Below are 15,598 nucleotides of genomic sequence, written 5' to 3'. Positions count from 1 at the left end.
ACGACGATGGAAATAAGAAAAAAGAGTAAATAGATTTCCATTAATTAACTCAGTGTGTTGTAGATCACTCTTTGATGCAACAATAAGAAATTTCAAATTTAAATTTTAAAAACCTACTGGGTACAGGTATAATTGACGAAGATGACACAAAACCCTCATGGTAGAACGCAAACGGTTGAGTAAGATGAGAATTTCACGTATTCGAGCAGCGCATTTGAAGAAAACGCACAGTGATAAGGATTTCAGAAACGTAAGTGCATAAGCCATGGACGCATTTATGTATAGGAAAGAGCTGATGAGAGGATCGTTATGTAGGAGCGTTAAGAAAAGGCGATTGCAGAGTCCGACCTGGAATGCTTTATGGTGGGCAAAAATGTATGCTGAGAAAGAGGAAAGAAAGACTGGAGGTGTTCGAGATGTGGGCGTGGAAGAAGATAGAGAAAGTGAAATGCACGTAGAGGAAGAGGAAAGAAGAAGTGCTGGATATGGTGGGCGAGGAAAGGAAACTCTTAGATGAGATACGGAGGAGGCAGAAGGTTTGGATGGAGGAGGTATAGCACTGAAAGGGGAGGGGATGATATACTCCGATTTAATCCATTATTAATTATAAAATCTTAGAAGAAGAAATGTCAGGTGAGCGATAGAGGGGAAGGAAGAGAATAGGATTTATTGATAGAAAGAAACTAATTGCGATTTGAAGAGAGAGTTCTAATCTGGGCAGGCTGAACTCGCAAAACGCCCCATTTAATCCTACGTAAAAAGGTATAAGATCTTTAGTAACAAAAACCATACAAAAATAAGAGATCCTCCGATATAACGTATATATAAATAAGTCAATCGCTGGGCATAGAATGTAACGATAATCTTACAAGTAAAGTAATCAATAGCATCAAAAAGTTCAACAGGTGAAAAGAGTACAAAACCAACAATACCACCAGCAATGACCAAGAGCTGTTGAATAGGGTGGTTTCCTATTATTTTTATTGCCTAAATCGAAAGATTATTACTCCCGAAGTATGTATTTCACGCTTTTAGATTTTTAAATGACGATATCTATTTTTCGTGATTAAATGAAAAGTGAAAAATTTCAAGCGCGCGAAAACGCGACGGCTAAGTATGAATGCTGGGAAAACTCCCGTGTGACGTCGTTCTGGTTCCCGCTGCCGCAAGTGACGTGACCTTGGGGCGAGGCTTTGAGCGCTGATACGACGCAGGATGCTAGCAGGTAGCAGAGTACCCTGCTAGCTGGTAGCGCTTGGCTTAAATAAGGATTATTAATACTTTATCAAACAAAGAAAACTTTCCGATCATAGGCAGTTTTAATAGGTGATTATTAAGACATGTTTCCCTGAGCTCTGTGCTTCATGCATGCATTGGTAATCTCAGACGATGTAAAACTCCTATCTACTCGTATAGAAACTAGGTCCCTATGACGTCACGTGGAGTGGCATCGCATGGGCGCCAATCTGGCCTTTTTCGAATGAGGATAAAATTGACCATTGCCATTCGTCTAAACCGGTATTTCTAAAACCAAATAATTTGTATATTATGGGTACAATAATGATGGGTAACGAATCGCAATCAATGCCTTTCGTTTTCTTTGATGAAGGAAACTACCCTATTGAATCAACTCGGGCTAATACGATAAGCATCCAAGGAAACTGCCTTATTGGATTCAAATTGGAAATTTCGATTGTTTTCAGACATTTACATCATTCCTTCATGCATTCATCCGCGATTGGCACCATGGATTACTTTTCCCGGATAACGCTTGTTAGATCCACCATTCATATTTCCAGAGTTGAATTTATTAACGGACAAAAATTCTACCGTTTCTTTCATTTTTTATCCTCATCCAGCGGAGTTATTGCTCTCGCCATCCCGTTAACACCCCTCTACCGGTGATGTGACCAATTTTATTATTTCAGAATTCATGCTTCAATGGGAGACAGCGCATGGGAGAAGCCGGCCTTTCAGTTTCTCTAACGTGCTGCTTTACTTGAAGACATGTTTAAAAAACAGGCATGTTTTCTAAGCTTTCCTGAACGCGCAAATCCTAAACGATCCATCTGCCTAGTCAGTTTGCGGAAACTTCTTCCTAACATGGAGCCTGGGTTTACTTGGATAATTACCTCAAATGGCTCGCCTTGAAAATAACGTAGAACATAGAAACATAGGATGTGTTTTTGATCTGCATGAACCAGAGATTCGACAGCAGGTATTGCAAGTGGAATTGTTGCTTAGAACCTAAATGATTATTCCCTATACTGCTTGAATTGAAGCCGAGCGGATAAAGCAAAATTTTCGTAGCGAATGTAGTCAGTTGGAAAGATTCGCCACAAGCAAAGTGAAATGTATGCTGAAACTTAATGGTTACGCACAGTTAGGGCAACATATTTTTAAAATTGCTCGGAAAAACGTGTTGATGAAGATGAATTTTCTCGAAAGGATCATTGCCACGTCAGCTACACCTGAGAGAATTTAGGATTTTTCGGTTCGAAAACGAATCCTGAATCCTCCGATATTTTGAATCCTTTGAATATCGAAAGATTCTGACCCGCTTCCGAATGGAATCGTGTCCAGTGATACAAAATACCTAGGTACTTAGGTACCCACCTTGTTAACTATCCAAGATTCTTCACTACTCCGGCATCTTTTATGTACACAATTATCGTTACCTTCAAAGCTTTACTAACGCTTAAATTGCAGCGGCCAAAACAAAGGTATTCGGGTAGCCAAAGTGGAGATTTTCAGAGGTGTGTACGTCATTCAAGGATGAAATTTATTTTTAAGAACAGTACGCAAAAGGAGACCTTCTAACTACAAGATTAATGTATCTAAGTGCTGAAACCGAATTTTCCGAATTTCAGTTTCGAGAAGCAAGAAACTGAAATTCGGAAGTGGACAAATTAGATGTTTGCAACTAATCAAAAGTTTAATTTACCGTTGATTCAATGATATTATTATTATTGTTATTATACAATGCTGCAAGTAGGCTATTGCCTGGTGGCAGCATTAGATGTACATGAATAACAATTGTGTACAATCCAAGTTTCTATCTATCTAATACAAAGTTTAGAAACAGAAAAGATATCCACGGTAAAAATAATACACTAATTCTAATCTCATACAACTAAGGATTTAACATTTTCCCAATAAAACAATTTAAAACAATCCATTAAATACGTTAATTCTAATATAATACTTAAAAATGAACATTGACGCAACTTCACACTCTCCCTTTTAAACCACTATGTAATTAATCAATTAGTGATGCACACTTCCTCCTAAAAATTTTGGCATTTGCAGGGAAGATCTTAAAAAACACTTCAGGTAGGTCATTCCACTCCTTTATTCCTCTATGTACGAAGGATTTTCTCAAAATGTCTGTTTTCTGTTTTTTAACTTAATTTTAAATTTATGGTCTTTCCTTCCTATGTAGTAGGGTGAGTCCAGCTTCAGACCTAATTCTTTCCAACCCTGCTCATTTGTAAATGCTTTGTATACCCCGCATTATTATTATTATTATACATTGCTGCAAGTAGGCTATTGCCTGGTGGCAGCATTAGATGTACATGAATAAAAATTGTGGCTATTTATGGTTCTTCTCACGTTTAGAGGTTTCCATCCTAAGCTCCCTAGCATATCTGATACACTTTCCCCCTTCCATGTTTCCCTAGAGTGTACAGGGACGCCGACTTGCAAAAAATATTGGGGGGGCCCAAACCGGAGATCTTGCCGCAGGAAATTTTATAAATAGTGAGTTTTAAGTTTTTTAAGCATTTTAGAAGAGTCATATGATCAATATTAGAACCCTGATAACTCGAATCTCGATATCTGGACACTCCGCGGAAAATCTGCAAGCCTGACACATTTTTTCTTCACACCCATAACGAATTTTTGAGGGGGCTCGGGCCCCCTCAGGCCCCATGGAGTCGGCGCCACTGAGAGTGTACCTGGCTGCCTTTCGCTATGCTCCATTTACCTTCCCAATTTTAAATAAAGGCCTTAAGATGTTCATTTGTTTAAGTGCAGAGCACCGAGTTGTTGTATGGGTGGGCAGGGTGAGTTGTTTGCCTAGCTTGGGGAGCGGCCCGCGTCCGGGTGCGGTCAAGGCATGCCGAGGCCCTGGCCGAGGGACGCTTTGGTCACCTCGGCGTCCAAATGCACTCTTTACATTGCTGGACGGAGTATTTAAGTGCCGCCAGCCCTCCGGTAACCCCATCGCCCCCCCAAACTCTATTTTTGAGGACTTGATCTGGTGTGCCAGGTCTTGCACTGTGCCAAGAATGCTTTGCTAATTGGTTTTTTCGTTTCTTTAGCCGCACGAGCTTAAATGAAGTCACCCCCATTACAAGGGAACACAGCGCATGACTCCAAACGAGTTGAGCCGTTGAAAATGCACATAGAATGCCTCGCAAATCGGAGTTTTTGGGATCTATTTCCAGCCCAGACGAATATTTCTGCTTGGGATAACGCAAGTTCGTGCTTCTGGGATACAGCCTTTCGCAACTTCAGCAACTATAGACTAAAACTCGGAGGTAGGTGATATAGATGTTTCAAAATAAAGTAAAGTATAGTTCATAGTTGATTCAATGATATGCCCCACCCAATTGCAAATATACGTCTTAAAAATGGTATCCACAATCACTTGATACAAAACTTTTCAATCTACCACAAAGTTAATCTGTTTTAAACCTATCTGGTTAGGCATAAATTCTCAGAGAAGGGCTTGCATTCTCTGTGAATACTAGCTTATTGCACGTGAAAATTTGCTTATATAAAGATCATGAAAATTAAACGAAGGCTCAGAAATTTTCTCGGTAAAAACAGTATTGATTCATCCAATAATTGGCATGATCGAATTGAAATATTGCGAAAAATCCAATTGCTATAAGCTCGAGAGTACTAAAACAATTGCAAATGAGAAACCTGGAATACCTTCCGAAAAAATAAAGCCGTTCCTTCAGCCGGGATTCGCATCTTTCGAACAGGAATACCAGATAACGCAGAAGGGAATAGGTGCAGGAACTGCCTATCCTTGATCGGCCGAAATTTGACGATTAAAAAATATACTATACTGTTCGGCTGACGGGGAGTGTTAACTGGTTTCTATGTAGCTAATAACCTTCAAAGGTTCTTTCCCGGTTCCTGGAGGAAGCAAGGGAGACTGCTATCCTCTAAAACGACACGGTCCACCAGGCTCGGAACTCGGACAGGGCAGAGGGGGCACGTACCCCGGGCGGCAGATTACAGGGTGCGGAAAGATTTATAAATTTCATCAAAAAAAGTTATTTAATTTTTAGCATTAAATTATTTAAAAATATTTATTCAATTTTAAGTTATTAAACTATAATATTAATAAATATTCTTAATGGCAAACGTATGGCGAGTAATTTCAACTACCGCATCTCAAAAAATAGCTTACGGATGTATTATATTTCAGTAGTGGGGGAGAGGGAGGAAGCGAGGGGGAATCAGGGGTGGTAAACTGGTCTTTGCCCCCCCTGACAATACTCCTATTTCCGGCCTTGCGGTCCATCATCAATCACCGAAAGGCTGTCGTCTTCCGAGGAAGCCATTTATTATGAGGCTATCTCCGCTCCATCGGCTACAACTTCGCATCCATCCTTCCGATTGGACAGGGACTAGGGTTTGAAAACATTGCCTATCCTTTGCTTTCCCCACATTAATTCGTTATTCAATTCCCGCTAAGAGTTAAAAAAATCACGTAAATAAAAAATAAGCCAATAATTCAGGGAATGATTTTTTTTCGTTTCCTTAACGCTATTCAAGAATTGATAATTAGATGTCCCTTAATTTTTCGGCCAACCGAAAACTTAAATTCCCTTTTTGATCTATTCCTTCCATTTCAACCTTTCCTAACTCAGAGCTGTTTCTGGGAGAAATTAAACTTCAAGCCTTCTCATTATAAAAATGTGAATATTTTCTACTCAATCATAATTTTTGTGGGAGTTACATATTTCGCCATTTAACTTCACAGCGCAAAAGAATTAGTTGTTTCAATATTTCCTGAATACATCGTAAAATGTACACATTTTTGATGTTGCTTAGAAGCAACATTGGGTTATAATGGGTTAATTCGACTCAGATTCAGTGGCAAAGAATATTCTTTTTCTTCCTTTCATGACTGAACTTTGATATTCGTGATGACTCGAGTCTCAAAGAGAATGGCTGAGCCAATTTGTGCATTAAACGATTCAATAGAAAGTAATATATTTTAATCTTAATTTTCTATGCTTAACCCTTTGCGGTCCAACGTCGAGGCTGGCTCATCAGGCCTAGTGGATCAGGTCCAATGTCGCGTTGAGCTCGATATCACAAGGCGCTGCGATTATACGAGGGCAATATTTCAAGAGATTTCACTCATCAACAAATTTTCAAAGAATTAACTCTTTGATTGAAAATTAATGATGTTGCAACCAGTGGATTTTTAATTTTAACAATAAGATAAGAACATTTAAAAGACCAAAAATCAATTCTGTCAATTATTTCTTATTTCCTAAACAATTAATTTGAAACGAACCACTTAAATAATAAAAAAATGAACCGCCTAAGCTTAAGTACTCTCAAACTTTTTTCTTATTTTTTATTTCCTAAACATCCATTGAGAGCAAACATTACATGGACTGCGAGTGGTATGAATATTTATAACCTCATCAAGAACAAATAATTGCCTTCCTTATTTTCTCCATATTTAATCTAAACTTTCAAGTACATAAATAAAGATGTGAAACGTGTCCCATTTCGGTCTCTAAAGAGTATTAATTAAGGGAAGAATTAGCTCGCGTCCAATAGCCATACAATTTTTAATGTTTCCTTATTATGAAAGTCTCAGACCACACACTTCACTCACGGCTAAGGGTTTCCAAGCCGTATGACAGACGTTCCGTTCATTAAGTAGGAAAGTGAAAATCTGGCACTCGGCTCGCTGCCACTTGGCTAATTCACTCGTGTGTTCGAAACTTGGACGGGAGTGTTTCTGTTTATTGGGCGCCGTGACTTATGAACCACATAAGGTACTGGCGAATCATTCCTTAGGGAAAATGCTTCTTTATCAGTCCTCGTAACATACCTGTTCCATAAATTGTCATGAATGGAATGATGACGAACGAAAAGATATTTACGATAAAAGGAATACGGTTCCCATTTTCTTACTCGCTAAAATGTTAACATAAAGAGCTCTTTGACTCATGAACTGCTGATGATATGCATCCTTCCATACACTCGATCAAAACACATAGGTCCAAATATTAGATGCTCATTGAAGAACATGATGAATCACACGAGCCAACTTATTTATTAAAGCAAAACAATAATGCGCCATCCTACTCTATTTATTTGGTTGTTGGATAACGAGAAATTATCGCGCTATAAAATTATTTCGTCATCAATGTTACAACCATATACTTTAAAGCTAAACCATGTGGCTTTTAACTGCTGGATAAAGCAAAAAAAGTACTAAAAACAATGGGAATAAACTAATTTAATCGAAGAACTAATACGTGCAAGCAATTAATTAAGGAAAACCGCGAAAAGTGAAAATGAACTATAAAAAATATAACAATTTTAATTTTCTACGGAGAAAAATTTTCTTTCACGATGCAAAAATAGTTCGTGCACAGTCACAATACGATTCGCAATAAAGAAAAAACTTCTGAAGAATATGGCTCTTTCCCGCGTAGTGAGAGAAGAAAAGGTGGGAAAACAGGCGACTTTGCTCGAAGAAGGAACATAGACTCCTGGTATTGAGCTCAAAGGTGACATACGACTGTTCTGAAATATGACTCACATTACCTTACTCCATCCTCTCTTGTTTCAAAGTCTTCCCTAGCAAGATCCACCTCTTAGCTTAGCTTTGAACCAAGATGTGAAAAGTCGGGTAGTGCCAGCAAAACTTGTGCTACCCACTGGATTTTAAGAAAGTACAATCGAGAGATAAACAAGTAAAAATGACATCTCTTACATCTGAACAGATACCCATAATCAACTTATCTTCGATATCACCACAAAGTTGTTTATGCGTTTCCTCCTTTTAATGAAAAAAACACAATAACAGTGGTTTTTTCATTAAAAGGAGGACGTTGAAGAAAAATGTACACGGAATATGACGAGGAACACTACGCTGGCAATAGAAATAATTAAAAACCTAAGCGGACAGATGCGGTGTACTTGAGGGTACGTACTCGTTTTGCAATACTAGGGCTTAAGATGACGCATCACTCCCTCTCGACCGGTTGTATTTAGTCTTTCTCGTAGATGATAAACTCTCTTAAAACTTAAGATACCACCTTGAAATTTTCATGGTGATGTTGGTGGTTTTCGACGATACTTTGTGGAATCACTGAAATTTTTGAAGGAATGACTTACACTTTGTTTTTCCACAGGATTTTTAATTAAAAACAACCATGGACCAGAAGATACTGTTAACCGTCGAAACTGTAATCGTATTTTAATAAAATATCCTGTGAAAAACAATGTTGAAGTCATTAATAAAAAAAATCGTAGTGCATAGAAAATACCTTCGCTAACATCTGTCTATTACTCAAGCGCAAATGAAATGAATATGAGAAAATAATTTATAAAAATATCACATTTGAGTCACAGGTAAATTTTGACCTGATTCAGTTTTATACAACCTAAACATTTCGAGATGATGGCATAAGTTTTGGTCATCCGACACCAAAAAGGGCCTATCCAGGTAAGGGTACTCTTAAGATCACCTCCAATAGAATATTTAATTTTGACAGTGATTAAGGGAGCACTTTCAAATCCATACATACATCTAAAATTATGTATGGTGATATGAATGTGGTATGATAGTATGTAGATTCTATATACTATCCTCCTAGCCGCCTCAATAGGCGTGTGGTGGGGGTGTTAGGAAATCAGCCGTTAAAAAATAATGAGGAAATGCTCCAACGAAATCACGCCTAGCCTTTATTAAGACCTTTTTTGTGCGAGGAAAAGTGAATCCCCATATAAGCGGGGAAAAGTTCGGTGAAATATTTCTCCTAATTTTTCGTTTCTGTCGTACCTGAAAATGCAGTGCGCTTCTTATATGATGTTCTCCGTGTCGATCTTAAAGATATCTATTCTCAATTGCTCAACACGTTCATCCGCGGTTTACTTAGTTCAGAAGCTAAATCAGTTTAGAAAAGAGAAACGACAAGGCTGAATTTTTCTCCACTCTTCTTTCAATGCCCATTATGTCCCACTAATCTAATCTATCGCAAATGACACAGATGAGAATATACGTTTGTTTTTCACACTCAAAACTTCATTTCACCTGATGAAAATGGGGAAATAAAATTATGGCCGTATCTATGTTTTTTTTGCGTCAGTTTTGCAAAGTAAGCCCGGAAAATCTAAGCTTTACTCGTGAAACGAGTGCCGCCAGTCATAGGTGGTCCCCTTGAGCAACCGACCAAACAAAGGGTGGCAGGTGCAGGGAATGCCTCCAAGAACACAGCCGCTGCGTTCGAAATAAGACGGAGCGACCAAGGGAGGGTACCGGGAACAAAGAGTCGTTGGAAAAGCCACAGAGAGAAAATGACTTAAAATAATCACAGAGATATTAAGGTATGCATGGGTTAGGAAGGATGAGTGATGCGAAAAATAACTGACTAATAATAAAATAATAGATAACCAAAAGGAGCTCCTTGTTTCTTCCACTTTCTATGCATACGTTTTCATGTTAGAATCAAAAGGCTTCCGGACATAGATCTTTTCATTTGGGTAGTTATAAATTCAATTATTTTTGTTTGCTCTCTAAATGTAATCAACGTCGACACCACATTATTATTTTTACAATTTATCGCTTTAATGAGACTGTAAAGAATTAAATTAGGGCACAATAATGTCCATCATCATTTTTAATCCATAATGACGAACAGAAAAGTCATACCGACTCTCTTCATTTCGAAATGTGAACGAAGTTGTAATTAGCTACTGCTATTCCTTACGGGGTAAATTTATAAATCAGATAAACAATAATTCGAGTAAATTAGGGAAACTAAAAGTGGGAATTAAATATTCGTGTTTATGTTTAATACAATCTTTTATTATGACTAGAATCTCACTACTTCGCTTCACAGAATAACAAATAGAATATACACATATTTTTCATACATGCATAAGCGTCATAGCTCCGGAATATCCCATTCATTTAATATTTTATCGTAATATCCTCGCGTTAGTGGTCATGCGCGCGATATAAATGAATTTTTGACATAGCAAATTTCAACGCGGTTGATCACTCCGAGAGAGCGTAGTAGCCTAGTGGAGAGAGAGTTTGACTACTGATCGAGGGGTTCGGGGGTCAAATCCCAGGTGGAGCTTTCGGACAGCCCCGTGCAAAATCAACGGAAAATCAATTTGTCTTCGCTCTCCGCTCTAGAAATTCATTGCACACATCTCTGCCGGGGAAGAGTTTTTTCATAAAATCAACCGAAAAGCGACGTGGCCCAGGGGAAGGAACTAGCACCATTATCCTGAAAGTGTGAAATTCACGCGCATGTGGTTTACAATTAGTTTGAGGTGTGCTCTACCGTCACCTATCCAAATCAACTTGCGGGTTGAATCACTGAGTGAATAAGTGCTTACGAATGGAAAAACATATGACATTTACTGTAGTACAATGGGGAGAATATAGTTAGAACGAAGTAGCCACGATGTTGTATAAAGTAACCTACCTTGGATTAAAATGTATACGCGTTAGAAATAAGACTGACGGATTTAAGAGAGGGTACGGGGAATAAAGAATCGCTGAAAGTGCCTATGCAAAAAAAACTTTAAAACATTGGATAGGTATATCGACAAAGGTATGGATCGGTAAGAACGAGCGAAACTATAATAAATTATTGTATAAGAAAAAATAAATTGACTTTAATATCTATCTATACTTATAACTGCATCTTTCGGTTTGGCTCTAGTATTACTATTTTCCTTCATGGAATAATACCAACGTACGCACTGCTTTTATTCATGCAAAATCGTCGCAGCTACGAACTAGGAACAGCATATACATTAACCATCATAACATGCCGAAAAAACATGCTTAAACTCTACAAACGCACTAAAATTAAATAACATTGGCACATTCAGTTAATCCGCTAGTAATTCATAGATTGAAGCGTGACATAATTCCAAAGTTTCAGGGTGCTTACGTTCTACTTTCATAGAAATTTGACGACTGTAAAGGGATCGATCATTTAACCTGTCTTTAAAAATACTTCAGTAACTTAGCCACAGTATAATCAATAGCAGCTTTAATTAAAATAATCCGCAATTTTCCGTAACAGCTGGGTAGCACCATGTGGAGCGAAAAATCAGCGAATGGGGGTAATGGCCTACGAGATTACATTGACACCACCAAGAAAACGAGATGGAGGGGGTTGATGGTGTGAAACATTTACCATCGTGTTTTTATAATCATAGTGAATTATATTTCCAACAAATTACGACGTGTGTACGAATGCGCAGTCAAAATTGTGTTGTGTATAGCGGTGAATTACTAGAACACATACGAGAATCCGTGAACGTGAGATGGCAAAATAACCCCTGTTCTTATTTCGTACGTGTATTCGCGCAACTCCACGCTATAAAGATATATTAATGCAATTCTAGCCTGCGTACTTCCGTGCCCCGTGTGAAACGTCCTTTGCAAACTTCGTCTTACGGTAATCCAGGTATATTTGACAAATGCTGAGAACGACCACATCGCAATGAAGATGATTTGTTAAGGGTACCTTCGACTGAAGCCTGTACACTTGGTTCATTCTTGATCCATTGTATGAGCCGCTAGTTAAAACTTCCCGTCACATACAATATCGCACTAAGATGATAAAGTTGGTAAACCATTCAACTCTATTCCGGGCCCAATATAGTTAAACTTCGGTTACGGGAATCACGATATTATTATGGCTAGGTTCTTGCTTAAATACAATACAGGGAAGCGGATATCTTATCCGTAATGCCATTCCAAGATTCTTCGCGGGTCTTTTGCACGGCCAAGAAGTTAACTGCTAGTTAAACCTGCCCATCACTCACAAGATCGCACTGGTATGGTAGGGTAAGTTAACCATTAAACCCAATTTTGGGCCCAACGTGGTTAAACTTCGATAAAAGGGAATCGCGATGTTGATGTGCTCAAAAACGACAAGAAAGGCGTGGAGTCTAGTCGCGATGCCATTCCGAGATTCTTCGCGGGTACGGCCAAGAAGTGGCGGGACTCCAACGAGCTCGCGGGCTGTCCGCCTCTCCTCACCAGCCGTGCGCACCCGTCGGCTTCCACGTGCTCCCACTTACGATATCCTAACGACTATCCCAAAGACGATCCGCAGCGCTTCCCCGCCGAACATCCACCACGTCAAACCCCCCACGCCCCGCCAGGCCACGCGGGGAAAGTTTGAATCCTCAAATCCATACTATCCCCGCGCACAGATGCAGTATTCATATTATTCATAATATTCATTTCAGTAAAGCCTCAAGTTCCGTAATCCCTGATGAAAAATTTCGGGAACTCGTTAAGAATGTACATAAAAAGCAAGAAAATATGTAAATTCTCATTAAACATGTTTCGGAGACGGTTGGTGAGGTCTTCATAAATGCAGGATAATCGGACTATACACATATATCAAACCATCCATGGGTTGGATTAGTGGAGCGATTACAAATTAATATACGAAAAAATAATTATAACTATTATTTTTCATTAACCAATTCAATTATAACCATTATCCATACTTTAACAGAATCTTTCGGTTTGGCTCTGATATCACTATTTATCTTTATGGAATAACACCTACGTAAACATTACTTATATTCGTGCAAAATGGTTATATCTCCGATCTAGGAGCAGTGTGTACAGTTACCATAATAACATACCGACTTCTTTTTACCCTTTCTCTACTATTTTGCCCTTTTACCGGGCGACCTGGCCCTAAAGATCCGCATAACATCTCGGCAACAAAAAATTGAATCCTAGAATCTACCCATTCCACCATCGATACCTGTAGAACTAAATTACAATAGGAATTTAATGAACCCCCAGCAAAGTCTGTAAAGCTTGGTCCTTTCGCTTAACTAAATCATTTATATCGATGAAACGGTTGATGGAATAATCAACAACGCTGGAGAAACGAATCTCACAAATGGCGGTGAATTTCTACCGGGATTCCGATCTTACCTTCCACCCCAGTCAGCGTTTCATTTTCATTATCCAATAGAGACTTTGATTAGGATGTCTAATTAACCAGAGGACGAAGAAAAAAATCTTCTCGCCACGGATGGATCTAATTAGAGGAAACTATCCTCGGTGACTTGCATGGAGACCATCTTACCCTGCATCGGACAGATCATTTGCGATACCCTACGCACGTACTCGTAAACTTGCTCGCGGAATTATTGTAAATAAAGGGACACCTGATATTCCTCACCTTCCACGATACTGGGTCTAACTTTTAATGCCGTGATATTGAACAGTCCCTTTAAGATTTAGCTATGCCACCTCAACTGCACCTATCCTTCGAGGATCGCATTCTCCAAAACCCTAAGAGGGGACCTGATTCGAGTACATCTTACTCGCAGGAAAAAGTGCAAAATTGTTTGCCATTCGATACTGAGGACCTCAACCGAATAAAGAGAAACAGATCTTTTGAATGACTTCACCCAAAGACTGAGCCTTCCAGCGCCTGCACGCGAGTTTGGCGGAAACATTGGGAAAAAATGCTTCACTCAGTTTCAAAGAAACGGGACCCACCTTTTTTAAATGAGGTTTTTTTTAGGTAATCCTTATTATCTGCACGCTGACGTCCACTGTTGGTCTCTTAAGGGTATGGGCCCGTGGTGAGGAAGGCTCTCGGTCCGTCGCGTCTATCGTCACGAAGCCTGATCAATTCTCATTCTCTCGTGGCTGCGAGAGGAACAGCGTCCTTTGTGACGTTTTGGGCTGCATCCCACTTGGCCAAGAATACGCCCCCCTCTCTCTCCTCCCCTTCCCCACTCCACCTTGCAACTCCCTCCTCCACCTTCACCCCCTCCACTGCCTCCCCTGTCCAAGGAAAACAATTTATATCCCACCCCATTTTTTTCGTTCTCAAAGGGCGTTTATCCCAAGCTCCATGTGGCGTATCCTAACGCTAATGCTCACCCATCCCTCTCGTCAGAGCTCCATGATATAAACGCATGGCTTAGCTCCACTGACCTCCTCTGCGGAATTTCCCTGTTTATAAGATATTAACTTTATTTCAGCAAATACGTAGATCTGTCTCAGTGGTACAGTCACTTTCAAAAGTTTTAGGGCAAAGTTTGTGGCGCCACTTCTACTCCTCGAGGAAATTGAGTTTCCCTTACTACTTTGGTTGCCATTGGCTACTCACCGCAAATATTTCCTTTGAGCGTGAAGATTAGTCACTCAGAGGGAGAAATTACTTGAGAATGTAAAATTCTGTTTCGATTTATGTTGGGTTTAATGATTATTCCGTTAGTATTTGTTCGTACTTGCCCCGATTGTCACTATTGGTTAGTATTTTAGCCATTATAAAGGCCGTTTTACACGGTACACGGAATTGCGCAATCTGACGTACGTGTGAAGGCGCAATAAAAAATGCGTCGTGTAAAGCGGTGAATTGCTAGAACACATGCGAGAATGCGTCGATGCGAGACGGCAAAATAGCCTATGTTCTAATTTCGTTCATGCATTCGCACAATTCCACGCCATTTTAGAGCTCAATGCAGCTCTAGCCTGCGCAATTCCGTGCCCCGTGTAAAACGGCCTCTAGATCGGCCCACGTCGCACAGTGGGCTGAAATCGAAAAAAGCTGGCCAAAAATCATATCTTCCATATTTTTATAATTAGCTCGATGACATTTTTTCCTACTAATCTTGTTTAGGCTATATAACATGAATATAATAACATTTTGCCGAAATATTAATCCGGGGTAGTTTTTTAAACAAATTCGCGGAGACGGAAAAAACAAAAAATCGACTGACTACTTGGACCTCTTCAGTGGAGAGGGAACATTTAATTGAAATTAATACTTAGGAATAATAAAGTAATTATTTTTTAATAAAATATAATGATTTAAATAAAAAAATTCATATTAAACGCATAAAATTATGTTTTTAAACATTATTAATGATTTGGTCAATTAACTTTGCGTCTACATTTTGTCTGAGAGAATACATATAAGAAATCACCTAGCAAACAGTTTGTACTATAAAACATAATACCACATAAAATTATTTATGAACCATAATAAATTAACATAAATATATAAAACATAACGTCGCGTCGCGGGAAATATTTCACACCCTATGGGCCCACAAGGCCCCTCACCTGTGGTCCATAAATTGTATTCCATACATAGCGCTGCTTTTCTGCTTTTAAAGAGTACTTACACTGAAGTCGGAAGACTGGTATTCTTTTCGTCGGATGGCTGAGTTATTTAAATTTCAAATTCCAATAACTCAAAATTCACTAACTCTTGGTTTACTTTGTGGTATTCCATTATAAGTTTTTCCTGGAGATACACAATTACTTACACCACTTATTTTTTATATCAGAGCACGACCC

The 15,598-nt window shown here is 39.0% G+C and overlaps 1 protein-coding gene across 1 annotated transcript in view; it reads right to left on the bottom strand.

Moving 5' to 3' along the window:
- Nucleotides 1-13,942, bottom strand: part of LOC124170752 (titin homolog) — a 62,564-nt gene extending 48,622 nt beyond the window's left edge. The window contains exon 1 of the mRNA XM_046549683.1: nucleotides 13,784-13,942. The gene's annotated coding sequence lies outside the window, so the exon portion shown is untranslated. The remainder of the gene's footprint in view (nucleotides 1-13,783) is intronic.
- Between the last annotated feature and the right edge of the window lie 1,656 nt (nucleotides 13,943-15,598).

Source organism: Ischnura elegans, chromosome X, assembly GCF_921293095.1.
Source record: "Ischnura elegans chromosome X, ioIscEleg1.1, whole genome shotgun sequence".
Lineage (NCBI taxonomy): Eukaryota > Metazoa > Arthropoda > Insecta > Odonata > Coenagrionidae > Ischnura > Ischnura elegans.
The sequence above is the reverse complement of the archived record's forward strand: the minus strand, read 5'-3'. Positions and strand labels throughout refer to the sequence as shown.